We start from the raw sequence: 15173 nt of genomic DNA on the forward strand, positions 1-15173 counted from the left end.
CTGTGCCATATTTGACCAAACCATGTAACACAAATCTCTTTAAGACCTGAGGAAACTGGAAACTTCTCATTAAAAAGAAATAAAAAAACAGAATATGTTTCTTTGTAACTGATGGTTGATTCATAAAAATAAAATGACCAAATCTGCCCCCTGGAGGCAGAGACACTGAATACTCCCTTCTGTCGTCCACATGACACACAGACACACAAACGACAAGGAGCTCTTGTGGAAACTGAAAGTGTTCCCCCTGGCGTTGTCACGGTGGACTCCCCACTGAGCCCGCTGGCCCACACACAGGAATGTGCTGCTCAGCAGTCACTCTTCTGCTCTCACTCGCTACCCGTCTGCTGCATTTCAGCAGGATTCAAGCTCCTAATGCGTGCATGGGCCTCCAGTTCACAGCACTGTCATTGCTGACTGACGGACAGATCACGGACACAAACACACACTCACACACACTCACAATCACACTACCAAGGGTGACAACAGGTTTGATTCAGAGAACTGTTTTTTACAGAGCGAGGGTTGGCTGGAACTCTATACCAGTTCATATTTCTCATGCAGGTAGCAAAGATTGGTTTAAGATTCAGTTGAAACTATATCTTTTAAAATGTAATGAATTATGATTTGACATTTAGAAGGAACAGAATGACTAGGTTTCCATGCAGTCAAAATTTGGGTTATTGCTAATATTCCGGTTACTGAAACATTTGAAATATTCCATTTACATGGTAATTAATCATTCGGGATATCTGGATCAAACCAGCGACGCACGGAGAACGTCATGACGCAATTCCTGTCATTCCTGTCGTCCACTTCTTCTTCCTGTATCCATATTCAAAACAAATGCTGCTTCACGCAACTTTTCTCTCACCTTCTTGTAAATCTGGCTATCCCGGTGCTTTCTAGCGTCTACAAATGCAGAAATGTTCATATCCTTCATTACATTTATGAAGTGATTAGTCTCCTCCTGGTCTTGTGTTTCTCCGTGTTTATAAGAACTTCCTGGACTCAAAAGACCAGGATTCCTTGTGAACAGAACATGTGCACAAACAAATTCCTGTTCCGTTTGATGGGGATATTCCGTTAGGCTAAACATGGTATTCGGGTTATTCAAAGGGGTTATTGGTGTTTACATGGCCGTGCAAAATCGGGTTATTGCCAATATTCGGGTTTTAAAAGGATTATTGACTGCATGTAAACGCAGTCAGTGAAGTTTGAATAGAATTACAGGTAGTGTAAACCCTATCACAATAAAGGTGAAAAGTATTCAAGGAATTCTAATATATAAGGTCATTTCAGGAAGGTATTGTTTATGAAGTTGTTTTATTTGATTTCATTTCTATGTATTTATGTCTGAGAATGATGGTGATTTAGTTGTATCCTCCGTGTTGTTTGTGACTAAGGGAGTTGTGTCTATTATTGTTTTGTTTATCATGTATAATGTATGTATGTTATGTATTAAGTGTTAATTAAGGGTTGTGTGTTTTGTGTATGTCGGATCCCAGGAAGAACAGCTAATGCTGTTGCTAATACTAATGGGGATCCTAAATAAAACAAACAAACACACGTGTGCAGAAATTCCTCCACTTGCAAACTTTCATACAAACAAAGCTGGTGAAGACCATGTGCATCATACAGGCCTGTGTTGTGTGCACCCCTCAGAACTTTTATGTGACTATTGTCACACATTTATGTCCCTCTTGAGCATGCCAATGTGTCCGATATTAAAGCAACACGAAGGAATATTTTAATCTTAAGCAAACGGCCCCTGGTGTGTTGAGTTTGCCTTCTGGATGGAAGGGGAATGCTTAGTCCAGCTGGCTTCATTCAAGGCTGTTAGAATTACCATCATAACCAAGAATTTGCACCAACTTAAACAAATCAGGACATAATAGAGCAAGCAGAGCATGATGGGAAGCTGGTCAATGCCTCCAGCTCACTTGAGATCACTAGGGTTCCACTGTTATGTGGTGGTGATGACCCATTTTCTGCTGTTGTTGATGCACCTTTATCTGTCTCTGACACAACACCATCAACACTGCAAAAACTCAAAATCTTAACAAGAATATTTGTCTTATTTCTAGTTAAAATGTATCATTTTGAGTGAAAAGATCTCATTACGGGGCTTCCGGTTGGTGAGCAGATGGAGTAGACGCGTTTCGCGAGTGCTCCCGTGAGTGCCAAACTTTTTAAACCACCAAGCCCTCAAACTTTCAAACTTTTTCCTTTAAAAAGGATTCCCTGTTTTTCTTTTTTTTTTTTTGTCTCGAACGAGCCCACTTACCTCCGAGATGGCTTCGAAGAGCGGCAAGTCGGGCAAAAAGGACGAGGCTGGCGCTGTCTTAACCCTGGCGGCCATTACCACGTTGCTGGAGGAACACCGCGCTGCCCTGGCCGCCGAGTTCAAAAATACTTTCAGTCAGCTCGACTCCAAACTCGACCAAACGCGGCTCGCGGTCGAGGACCATGGCCAACGGGTTTCGTCCCTTGAACTCGCCACAGAAGACCTCAGCCAGCGAGTTACGGACCTTGAAGGCATCTGCTCGACTCTACGGGATGATAATGCTCGGCTAAAGGCTAAGGTGGTGGATTTGGAGAGCCGAAGCAGAAGGCAGAACATCCGGATCCTGGGTTTACCTGAGTCTACTGAGCTCGGGTCTCCAACGGCTTTCTTCTCCAAGCTGCTGTGTGAGGTGTTCGGGAATGATACGCTGCCGTCACCGCCAGAAATAGACAGAGCGCACCGCTCTCTCGCCGCCAAGCCGGCCCCGGGACAGAGACCGCGTCCGGTCATCGTCCGCCTTCACCGGTTCCAGACCAAGGATATCCTCGTGAGGGAAGCGCGCCGGAGGGGAAAGCTGGAATTTCGCGGCTACCCCATCCGGGTCTTGGAGGATTACAGCCCCGAAGTTGCCAGCCAACGAGCGGAATACAGCGGAGTTATGTCGGAGCTATATCACCTGGGTCTGAAGCCGGCTCTGCTCTTCCCCGCCCGGCTCCGGCTCACGCTGTCCGGGGGGGTCAGGAAGTGGATCGGCTCCGTGGATGAGGCGCGCAAATTCATCACGAGTCGCAGCAAAACTTCAAACCCGCCGTAACGGGACCGTTGGAGGCTGTCACGGCTCCGCCTGCAGCCCGGTGTGGTTCACTGGCGCTCACTGACTGACTTTTTTTTTTTTTTTCTCTCTTTTTTCACGTGAGTCATTACAATATTCCTGAGGGGAGGGTGAGTACCCCGCGACAAACATTTTTGTTTTTCAGTCTTTTTTTTTTTTTTTTTGCCTGAAATCTTTTAGTTTTCATTTAAAACCTTATTTTACTCTGTTGTTAGTTTGACTGCCCCTTTGCAAATGTTATTAATTTGCAGTTCTTTTTGGCTATTTGAGGGAAGGGGGAAAAAAGGGAAAAATAATTGCTGGAGAGGGAGAGAAAAAAGCGAAAAAATAAAAGCTTTTCCAATTTACCTATAAGTTTTGTAATAATTGTAAGCTGTTAACCTTACTTTTACGCTGTTTAAGTCAGAAGTTTTATATTTTACATTTTTGTACAGATATTTCTGGGCTCTTATCGGGACTTCCAAGTCAAGATTTGAGAGGGTATTTCTTTTTTTTTATTTATATCTACACGTTTTGAGGTGCTAATTTCATATATTCATGATGCGGGAGCAAAAGCTATTAGTGTGTAGGACAGGAAGATGTGTTATTGCACTATGTTTGTTTTGAAGAGCTTGCTGCTTTTTTTTCTTTTTCTATAGCAGCTGTCTTATTTGGGGTGGGTGGGTCGGGGGGATATGTCACTGCCAGACACTTTGCATTAATTCTTTTCAACTCCTTACTTAATGTGGGTCACATTCAGCCTCCTTTCCGTTTTCTTTTTTTTTGCCTAGGTCATTGTGCTCACCTCCTAATTTTTCTTCTTAAATATTATGAATAGATTCTTGAAGCTGGTGAGCTGGAATGTTAAGGGTCTGAATCACCCTGTTAAAAGGAAAAGGGTCTTCTCACATCTAAAACATCTAAAAACAGAAATAGCCTTTCTACAAGAAACTCATATTCGCAGTTCTGATAATAGCCGCCTGTTCCCGAGGTGGTCAGGGCAGAGATTTCACTCCTCCTTTCAAGCTAAGGCCCGAGGAGTTTCAGTTCTGATCAGTCAGGATGTTTCATTTGAGCAGCACAACGTGATTTCTGACAAGTTTGGTCGCTACGTGATCGTTTCTGGGAAATTATTCAATACATTGGTCGTACTTGTGAACGTTTATGCCCCTAATTCAGATGATGCAGTCTTTTTTGAACGACTGTTTTCACTGCTCCCTGACCTTAATACATATTCTCTCATACTTGGTGGTGATTTTAATTGCTGGCTTGACCCAGTCCTAGACCGATCCTCTACCAACCCCGGCACAGCAAGTAAGTCAGCCCGTCTTATTCAGGCGTTCCTTTCTGACTACGGTGTTTGTGATGTGTGGCGTTCTTTACATCCATGTGACAGGGAATACTCCTTTTTCTCACAAGTGCACCACACATACTCGAGGATTGATTATTTTTTTATTGATAATCAACTGATTCCCCTGGTTCATTCCTGTGCTTATCAGAGCATTGTCATTTCCGACCACGCTCCTGTGGTCCTAACCATGTCCCTTCCTGACTTACCTCAAAGAGACAGACAGTGGCGATTCAATTCAACTTTGCTGTCGGACAGAAATTTTGTTAAATTAATGGAAACGGAAATAGCCTTTTTCCTATCCACGAATATGACTCCAGGAATGTCTAGTCTAACTGTCTGGGATTCCCTCAAGGCTTATCTCCGGGGACAGATTATATCCTACACTGCTAGGGTGAGGCAAAAATCTTATAGGGAGCGATCAGACCTTGCCCGCCAAATCAAAGAGGTCGATGAAGAATATTCTCGGACTAAATCCCCAGATCTTTACAAAAAGCGTCTAGAACTTAAAACTAAATTTGACCTGCTCACCACTCACCCAATTGAACAGTCACTTCTGAAAAGTAAAACCAGGTTTTATGTTTATGGAGACAAATCTGACAAATTATTAGCCAACCAACTTAAAGGCTCTAAGGCTAAACAAAATATTTCTAAGATTCGTTTACCAAATGGCCATGTAACTACAGATCACTTACTCATAAATGAAGCATTTAGGGACTTTTATACCCAGCTATACACCTCGGAATCTCAGACTGATCGAGATGAGATTGCGGACTTTTTAAATAGTCTTAGTATTCCCAGTCTTTCACCAGATCTAAGGAAGACATTAGAAGAACCGATATCCCTGATGGAGATAACTCGAGCCATTTCTTCACTGCAGTCGGGTAAATGTCCTGGCCCTGATGGCTTCCCGGCGGAATTTCTAAAGAAATTTTCTACTCTGCTTTCCCCACTGCTATCTACAGTTCTTTCAGAATCCTTCAGCCACGGTTCCCTCCCTCCTTCTTTTTCAGAGGCCTGTATCACCCTCATAGCTAAAAAAGGGAAGGATCCTACTGAATGCGCCTCCTACAGGCCCATCTCCCTCTTAAACACAGATGCTAAAATCCTAGCTAAAGTCCTAGCCCATAGGCTGGAGAATGCCCTCCCCACAATTATATCTGAAGACCAAACTGGCTTCATTAAAGGTAGGCAGTCTTACTTTAACACAAGGCGACTGTTCAATATTATCTACTCTGCCTCTGAGGCTATCCCTGAATGCGTTGTCTCTCTGGATGCAGAGAAAGCATTTGATCGTGTCCAATGGGATTATCTCTTTGCTGTGCTGGACAGGTTTGGTTTTGGTCCGAACTTTGCTCTGTGGATTAAACTTCTATATTTACACCCAACAGCCTCAATTCGTACTAACTCTCAACGGTCAAAACCATTTAATCTGCATCGTGGAACCCGTCAGGGGTGCCCCCTTAGTCCCATGCTTTTTGACATGGCTATCGAACCGCTTGCCACAGCGCTCCGATCTTGTGAGGATGTGTCCGGTATCTGGAGAGGTGGCAGGGAACATAAGGTCTCGCTTTATGCCGATGACCTCTTGCTTTTCATCTCTCACCCTCTGGCCTCATTACCCCCTGCGCTGTCACTTCTCAGTCAGTTTGGGAAACTCTCAGGCTATAAACTGAATCTCAGCAAAAGTGAGCTTTTCCCTACCAATCTCGAATCGCATGCTTTAGACCTTTCCAATTTTCCCTTTAAAATCGTAAATGACAAATTCTCCTATTTAGGCATATCTGTGACAAGGAAACACAAAGACCTGCTCCAAGAGAATCTTATCTCATTGTTAAATGAGACCAAACAAACCCTTACACAATGGTCACCCCTGTCAATGTCTCTTGTGGGTCGCATCAATTCAGTTAAAATGACCATTTTACCTAAATTTTTGTACCTTTTCCAGACCTTACCACTCTTTATTCCTGGTTCTTTTTTTCAGTCCCTTGACTCAGTTATATCTTCATACCTATGGCGGGGTAAACGGCCACGTTTGAACAAAACTCACCTTCAAAAAATTAAGTCTGCAGGTGGTCTGGCCCTCCCAAACTTTCGTTATTATTATTGGGCTGCTAACCTGCGCTGCCTTGCATTCTGGTCCTTCTACTGCGACGGCGCTGACCGCCCTGACTGGGTGGCGATGGAGTTACATCCAACTGATGACCTGTCAATTCCTGCCCTACTCGGCTCCTCACTTCCACTTCCTTCACTTAAATCAATCAAAAACCCAGTGGTTAAACATTCTCTTAGAATTTGGGCCCAATTTAGGAAGTTTTTTGGTTTTCACAGCTTCTCTCTTCTTAGCCCCATTGCATCAAATCACTCTTTCAAACCATCCCTTGAGGACCCCACCTTCCAGGAATGGCACAGGAGGGGTATGACTTGTTTTAGAGATATGTTCATAGACGGCACCGTGGCATCTTTTGAGCAGTTAAGTAGTAAATTCAGCCTTCCAAAATCACATTTCTTTAGGTATCTTCAGGCTAGACATTTTGTTCTTTCCCAGACACCCAGCCCTGGTGCATCGATAGGCTTGACCACAGTTGACAAAGTTCTTGCCACAGACCCATTCAAAAAGGGGCTCATTTCGTCTTTCTATGGCATGTTGCTGGATCTTAGGAGTGCCCCTACAGATAAACTCAAAGCAGCATGGGAGCAGGACTTAGGGCTTCCCTTATCAGAGGATACCTGGGAGTCTATACTCAAACTGGTTAATACAACCTCCCTGTGCGCACGTCACTGCTTAATTCAGTTTAAAGTGGTACACAGGGCTCATATTTCCAAGGCAAAGTTATCCTCCATGTACCCAGATATTAGTCCATACTGTGTAAGATGTAAAGTAGCAGAAGCCTCTCTCATCCACATGTACTGGTCCTGCCCATGTCTAAACAAATACTGGATGGAAGTATTTCATACTCTCTCTCTGGTGCTTAAAATCAGATTAGAACCAAACCCACTGACTGCCCTGTTTGGGGTCATGGAGGGAGGAAGGAGGTTAACCACTGCACAGGGGCACACTTTGTCTTTTGCCTCCCTTTTGGCTCGTCGGGCAATTCTGTTCAGGTGGAAGGATCCCTTCCCTCCTACTCGTACACAATGGCTGGAAGACATCATGTCCTGCTTAAAACTGGAGAAAATTAGATACTCGCTTCAGAAATCAAATAAGTTCCAGAAAGTGTGGGGACCTTTTCTAGAAGCATTCCAGACCCTGTGAACTATACTTCATATTTCTTTTGTATTCCTAGTGCAGGCTTTTGATGTTAGAATGACCTCATATTGTGATTAGTAATCTGGCAGTGACATGGGAGGGATTAGTTTGGTCTGTAGTTTGTTTTTGTTACTATTTTATGTTTTTTCATACTGTTTAATTGTTTTTTATATTTTGTACACTGGTGTATGCTATGATTAACATGCCTCAAAATATTTGTAATTGACATTCAGCATTTCACCTGTTTTACTTTGTGTAAATTTTAATAAAAAGATCTTGAATTAAAAGATCTCATTACACTTAAAACAAGAGTCATTACCAGAAAAATAAGTTGTTATTTGACAATTTTCACCTGTTTCAAGTACATTTTCACTTGAAATAAGTAGGAAAATCTGCCAGTGGGACAAGATTTATCTTCTCATTACAAGCAACAAAAATCTTGTTCCACTGGCAGATTTTTCTACTTATTTTAAGTGAAAATCTACTTGAAACAGGTGAAAATTGTCAAATAACAAGTTATTTTTTTGGGTGATGACTCTTGTTTTAAGTGTAATGAGATTTTTTTTTACTAAAAATGAGACATTTTAACTAGAAATAAAAAAAATATTCTTGTAAGAGTTTTTGCAGTGATCCACCACCTCCACTCTGGAACCTGCACCTGAAGCTGGATAAGTGGAAGTTAATGGATGGATGGATGGATGGATGGATGGATGGATGGATGGATGGATGGATGGATGGATGGATGGATGGTGTACTGTGGCAGGGTGGAAGAGCAGCCACTCAGCCGATTGGGCACACCTGTGCCCAATCAACCTCTCCACCCTGCCTGGCTACATAAGAAGTGGCTGCACACCAGCAAGAGGGGTCTGCGGGGAGAAGGTTCTGCTGGTGCACGTGTGGCAGTGTGATTGAATAAAGGAGTTCCTGCACTAAACCCTGTGTCCTCTGTCCTGTCGGTCGGCCCCAGTGGCAACGAGCTTGCTACACTGGCGCCCAACGTGGGGCCCGACAGGATGGAGGAGGAATGCGGGGAGCGTCCGAGCATGCTAACGCTGCTCCAGAGTTGGTAAAATATGCAAGCAAATGATTAACTTGTCATATTTTGTGTTGAAACTTATGTGTTAAAATTATTTTATTGTGGTTCGCCCCGTGTTTTTGTTGTTTACATGTCTAAAATCTTTGCTTCTGTGAGGGTCTCTGGAAAAAAAATTGAGATTAAGGGTGATGGCCAAATGCAGATAATACTGGGGTCCTTGACATGCCAGTTTGAGATCTAAATATGTTGTTATATCGTTATTGAATGCACTGTATTTTTTATTTGTTGCATTGATTGACTGAATGTGTCTATATTTTCAACACTGTGCCTAGTTTTATGTTTTACACTATGCAATACGTTTTACACTGTACAATATGTTTTTATACAGAACTTTGTATTTTTTTCTTTTTCCTTTTGAAGAAAAAATATCTTTGACAGATCACCTGTTTTGGCGTATTTGTTACAAGGTGGTGGTGGTGTGTGAGGGGGTATATGTGAGGGGGTGGTGGTGTGTGAGGAGGTGTGTGTGAGGAGGAATATGTGAGGGGGTGTGGTCCAACTTTCTAATTGCGGGGTAAAGGGGAGGTAATTATCAGAAGTTTTGCCAATTGTTCAAATCTTTATAATTATAATCTACAATTACCAGGTAATATTATGGAAACAACACACGCTTTCTTTTACAGTCTAGTTTCACTTTAATTAATGGGTAAATATCAGGTAATTATTTCGGTACTTAATGAGGAAGTACCAGGTAATATTATGGAAACAACACACGCTTTCTTTTACAGTCCAGTTTCACTTTAATTACTGAGTAAAATCCAGGTAAAAATGTCTGTACTTATTGGGTAAATACTTAGGAAATAGAATTACTGGGCAAGTAACTACAAGGTAAGTGCCTGCCAATTGCCAGGTAAAACATGGTAACTATCAGGTTAATTACAAGGTCAATAGAGTCATTTACACCCCTCGGGGGTACATGCACCAATCCATTGATAATACATAAATCAATAATGAATGGGTAAATACCCGGTAGTTGTCCATGAAATGTATAGTAAATACAAGGTAGCTACATGATCATTGAAGTGTAATTATCTGGTAACTACCTCAAATATAGGTTATAATTTCCTGGTATCTTGCAGAAAAATACTTAGTAATTACCTGGTACTTACTTAGAAATAATTAATGTAATTTCAGAGTAATTACATGGTAAATTGACTGGTAGTTACCAATATTAACCTAGTAAATACCTGTCATTTCCCTCATAGTTCCCATCTAATGTCTTTGTAATTACCTAGTAATGTTTAGTTTAAACAACCAGGTATTTACCATGTTATTACATGGTAAATACACATTCAATTTTTCAATTCAATTTTTCAATTCAATTTTATTTATATAGCGTCTAATACAACAGAGTTGTCTCTAGACGCTTTCCAGAGACCCATACCCAGAACATGACCCCCGAGCAGTTATTACATAAACAATGGCAGGTAAAAACTCCCCTAGTGGGAGAAAAACCTTAAGCCAAACAGTGGCAAGGAAAAACTCCCCTTTAGGAGGGAAGAAACCTTGAGCAGGACCAGGCTCATAAGGGGGGACCCTCCTGCCGAGGGCCAGACTGGTGGGTCAGGGACGGCAACAGCACAGCAGGCAGGTGGAAGCAGCAACGGGATGACCAGGGGTGGGGACCGCGGGCCAGCACGCAGCTCCCGAAGCTCCGGCCCAATCAGCAAGTCCCAGGTTGGGGTGCAGGGTCGGGGAAAGACTTGTGCTCCGTAATGCAAGCTACAAGCCACCCACGACCACCTGCAGGACAAAAGAGAGAAAAGGGAGGAGAAGGGGGGGCCAGCAACGGGATGACCAGGGGTGGGGACCGCAGGCCAGCATGCAGCTCCCGAAGCTCCGGCCCAATCAGCAAGTCCCAGTTTGGGGTGCAGGGTCAGGGAAAGACTTGTGCTCCGTAATGCAAGCTACAAGCCACCCACGACCACCTGCAGGTTCCGGTGTCCGGCAAAGGATGCTGCAACATGGACAAAAGAGAGAAAAGGGAGGAGAAGGGGGGGCCAGCACAAGAAACTACAGGAACGACTCTGACACACTAAAGTTTACACTACCTAGAGATTTACCAACACCAGCTAGAGGTTTACTAAACACTAACTATAGGCTTTACTAAACAGAAATGTTTTAAGTTTAGTTTTAAAGGTGGAGGTGGTGTCAGCCTCCTTAACCCAGATTGGAAGTTGGTTCCATAGTAGTGGTGCCTGATAGCAGAACGCCCGCCCTCCAAATCTACATTTAGATACTCTAGGAACTACGAGTAAACCTGCACTCTGAGAACGGAGAGCTCTGACAGGAACATAAGGCACTATCAGGTCTTGCAAATAATGCGGAGGTAAGCCGTTTTGGGCTTTATACGCAAGTAATAAAATTTTAAACTGGATTCTGAATTTTACGGGTAACCAATGGAGCGACGCTAACACTGGAGAGACGTGGTCTCTCCTGCTAATTCCTGTCAGTACTCGTGCTGCTGCATTTTGGATCAGCTGGAGCCTATTCAGCAAATTACTTGGACATCCTGCTAACAACACATTACAGTAATCTAGTCTAGAAGATACAAACGCATGAACTAGTTTTTCTGCATCACTCTGCGAGAGGATTTTCCTAATCTTTGCAATATTACGGAGATGGAAAAAGGCTATTTTACAAACCTGATTGACATATGGTTTAAACGACAAATCCTGATCGAAAATAACACCAAGGTTTCTCACAGTTGCACTGGAAGCCATCGCAACACCATCTAATCCCTTCCTAAGATGCTCTGGACCAAGAATGATAACCTCTGTTTTATCTGAATTTAGAAGCAAGAAATTTCTGGACATCCAGTCCTTGATGTCCCTAAGATATGCCTGAAGTTTAACTAACGGTTCTGTTTCATCCGGCTTCATAGACAAGTAGAGCTGCGTATCATCAGCATAACAATGAAAGTGTATGCCGTGATTCTGGATTATACTTCCCAACGGCTGCATGTATAAACTGAACAAGATTGGCCCTAGCACTGAACCCTGCGGAACACCATAACAGACCCTTGACTGTTCTGAAGAAACCTCATGTACATGAACAAACTGGAACCTGTCAGATAGGTATGATTTAAACCAACGTAGAGCTGTCCCTTTAATCCCAACAACATGCTCTAACCTGTGCAGTAAAATGCCATGATCTATAGTGTCAAAAGCAGCACTGAGGTCCAGTAGAACCAGTATGGACACTAGTCCCTTATCTGAGGCCATAAGGAGGTCATTCGTGACTCGAACCAGTGCTGTCTCTGTGCTATGATGCATTCTGAACCCTGACTGAAAGACTTCAAACAGATCATTTCTATACAAATAGTCACATAACTGGCTTGAAACTGCCTTTTCCAGAATTTTAGACACAAATGGAAGGTTGGAAATTGGTCTATAATTAGCTAAGGTGTCTGGGTCAAGAGAAGGTTTTTTAAGTAAAGGTTTAATTACTGCGACTTTGAAAACCTGTGGTACATATCCTAAACTTAGGGATAGGTTAATTTGGTCCAGTATTGTCGTACCAATAAGAGAAAAAATATGCTTGAATAGTCGAGTCGGGATGGGGTCTAACATACATGTGGTTGACTTAGCTCTATTGACGAGTGAGGTCAGCTCAGGGAGGTCTATAGGATCAAAACAGTCTAGAGACAAGTCAGTGCCTAGGGAAGTCGCTAAAGCTGAAGAAACGCCCACAACCGGCTGGTTGATTTCTTCTCTAATTCTCGCGATTTTACTGTTGAAGAAGCTCATAAAGTCCTCACTACTGAGAGCTGCAGGAATGCACGGCTCAACAGAGTTGTGACTCTTTGTCAGCCTGGCTACAGTGCTGAACAGAAAACGTGGGTTACTTTTGTTATCCTCTATCAACGTTGAATAATAAGCTGTTCTGGCTTTGCGAATGGCTTTTTTATATACTATTAGAATATCTTTCCATTCACGATAAGAGTCTACAGACCTACAAGAGTACCACTTCCTTTCCATTTTACGCACGTTTTGTTTCAACATGCGGATATCTGAATTATACCAGGGAGTTAAGCTCCTGTGGCTAGAAACCCTCCTTTTCAAAGGAGCAACTTCATCTAAAGCTGAGTGCAACAGATCAGCAGTGTTACTAGCAAGGAAATCAACATCTGCAGAGGTAGAACCCAGGTCACTGGCCTCGATTACATCACTATTTCGCACTGTCGTAAGATAAGCAATGGCCTCCCTAAATTTAACAATAACTTCATCAGACAAACATCTGCTAAAATAATACCTCCTATTTTGCACTTCAACATCAACAAAATTAAATTCAAACGTTATTAAGTAATGGTCGGATAAAAGGGAGTTTACAGGTGACACCAACAGACCATCAGTTTCAACACCGTAGGTGAGAACGAGATCGAGAGTATGATTAAAACAGTGCGTCGGTTTATCCACTTTTTGTGAGATACCCATTGATTCTAGAAGAGAATCGAAGGCTAATTTAAGATTATCGCTTTCAACATCCATATGAATGTTAAAATCACCCACTATGATGAATTTATCTGTGCTGATCAATAATCCAGAAAGGAAATCTGAAAATTCAGACAAAAACTCTAGATACGCACCAGCAGGGGGCCGGTACACTACCACTAACACAACTGGCTTCTCTGATTTCCAGCTCGGAAATTTCAGACCAAGCATGAGGCTTTCAAATGTATTATAGTTACACTTAGGTTCAATTTTTGTTTGGAGACCGGAGTTATAAATTGCTGCGACTCCTCCGCCTCGGCCCGTGCTTCTAGGAGTGTGATGATTAAAGTAGCCGGGCGGAGTTGATTCATTCAAACTAACATACTCTTCCTCCTGTAACCATGTTTCTGTTAAGCAGAAAATATCACTCCTGCTCTCTGTAATTATATCATTTACTAACAGAGACTTGGAACTTAATGATCGTATATTTAGTAGTCCGCATTTAATTTTTCGGTCTGTAATTGGTACCAAATGTACATTGGTTTTAATTTTTACAAGGTTATCTTGGTTAACGCCTCTATAACGCTGCACCTGGTGAACTTTTGGACTTTTGAACTCTTTCACATAATTACATGGTACAAAAAAATACGTAATAATTACCTAGTACTTACTGGGTAAATTACCCGGTAGTTACCATGTAATTACCTTGTAAATACAAGGTACTACTAGGTAATTACAGTGTAATTACCATGGTATTACCTGGTTATTACTGTACTGTAAAAGAAAGGGTTACCGAATAAACTTCTTTAAACTCTTAATAAAAATGATTTATCATGATAAAGAAGTGCAATTAAACGAGTTGAGGTAGATTGCAGCTCAAACAGCAATTAAGAAACGTTTTCTTAGTTTCAGTTTCTTTTCTCTGTTTTGCCCCCCAAACCAACCCCAACATCCCTACCCTGCTCTCATTGGTCCGTTTTCAGACCAGGGTACTAAACAACCAGACACGCTTCCCTCACATGCACAAATCAGAACTAAAACTGACCCCAGTCTGACCTGATAGTCTTCCTTCCCAACCTCTGCAACAACCGTTGCAGGACCTTTCCGAATGGTAAGTTATGGACGAGCAAATGGTTGATTTCATTTTTTATCCACAAACCCCTTTTGCTTAATTTCCAACCGAAGTGGAGAACATTTGCTGTAAAGAAATGACCGCGGTAATGAGAAAGAACTGCTGGAACAGAATGCTCTCTCACCTACAGGCTTCAGTCGCTTAAGATGAACGTGAGTTTGTTTTCCTAAGACTCCGTGTTTGGCGTCAGTGAGCTGAGGTTGATCTTAATGTCGTGACATTAAAGACATTAGTTTTAAGATAAAAGATCCGGTTTTGGGCACTTTGAAACATGTTTACTGACTACTTTGTCAGCCCTGTACCAAGATAGAAGATGGATCATTGACTGCGTTTCCATGCAGTCAATAACCCTTTTAAAACCCGAATATTGGCAATAACCCAAATTTGCACGGCCATGTAAACACCAATAACCCCTTTAAAAACCCGAATTTGACCCCTGGGTTACTCCTTTTAAAACCTGAATATTGGGTCATGTAAACACCAAACGGATTATCCCCATCAAACGGAACAGGAATTTATTTTCTGCACATGTTCTGTTTGCAAGGAATCCTGGTCTTTTGAGTCCAGGAAGTTCTTATAAACACGGAGAAACACAAGACCAGGAGGAGACTAATCACTTCATAAATGTAATGAAGGATATGAACATTTCTGCATTTGTAGACGGTAGAAAGTACCGGGATAGAAGATTTACAAGAAGGTGAGAGAAAAGTTGCGCAAAGCAGCATTTATTTTGAATTTGGATACAGGAAGAAGAAGCAGAAATGACGGGAATTGTGTCATGACGTTCTCCGTGCGTCACTGGTTTGATTGAGATAT

The 15173-nt window shown here is 42.3% G+C and overlaps 1 protein-coding gene across 4 annotated transcripts in view; it reads right to left on the minus strand.

Annotated features, from left to right (window-relative positions):
• rasgrp3 (RAS guanyl releasing protein 3 (calcium and DAG-regulated)) overlaps positions 1-15173 on the minus strand; it is a 115853-nt gene that overhangs the window by 81077 nt on the left and 19603 nt on the right. The gene's annotated exons all lie outside the window — the stretch shown is intronic.

This window comes from Cololabis saira, chromosome 17 (assembly GCF_033807715.1).
Source record: "Cololabis saira isolate AMF1-May2022 chromosome 17, fColSai1.1, whole genome shotgun sequence".
Taxonomy (NCBI): Eukaryota; Metazoa; Chordata; class Actinopteri; order Beloniformes; family Belonidae; genus Cololabis; species Cololabis saira.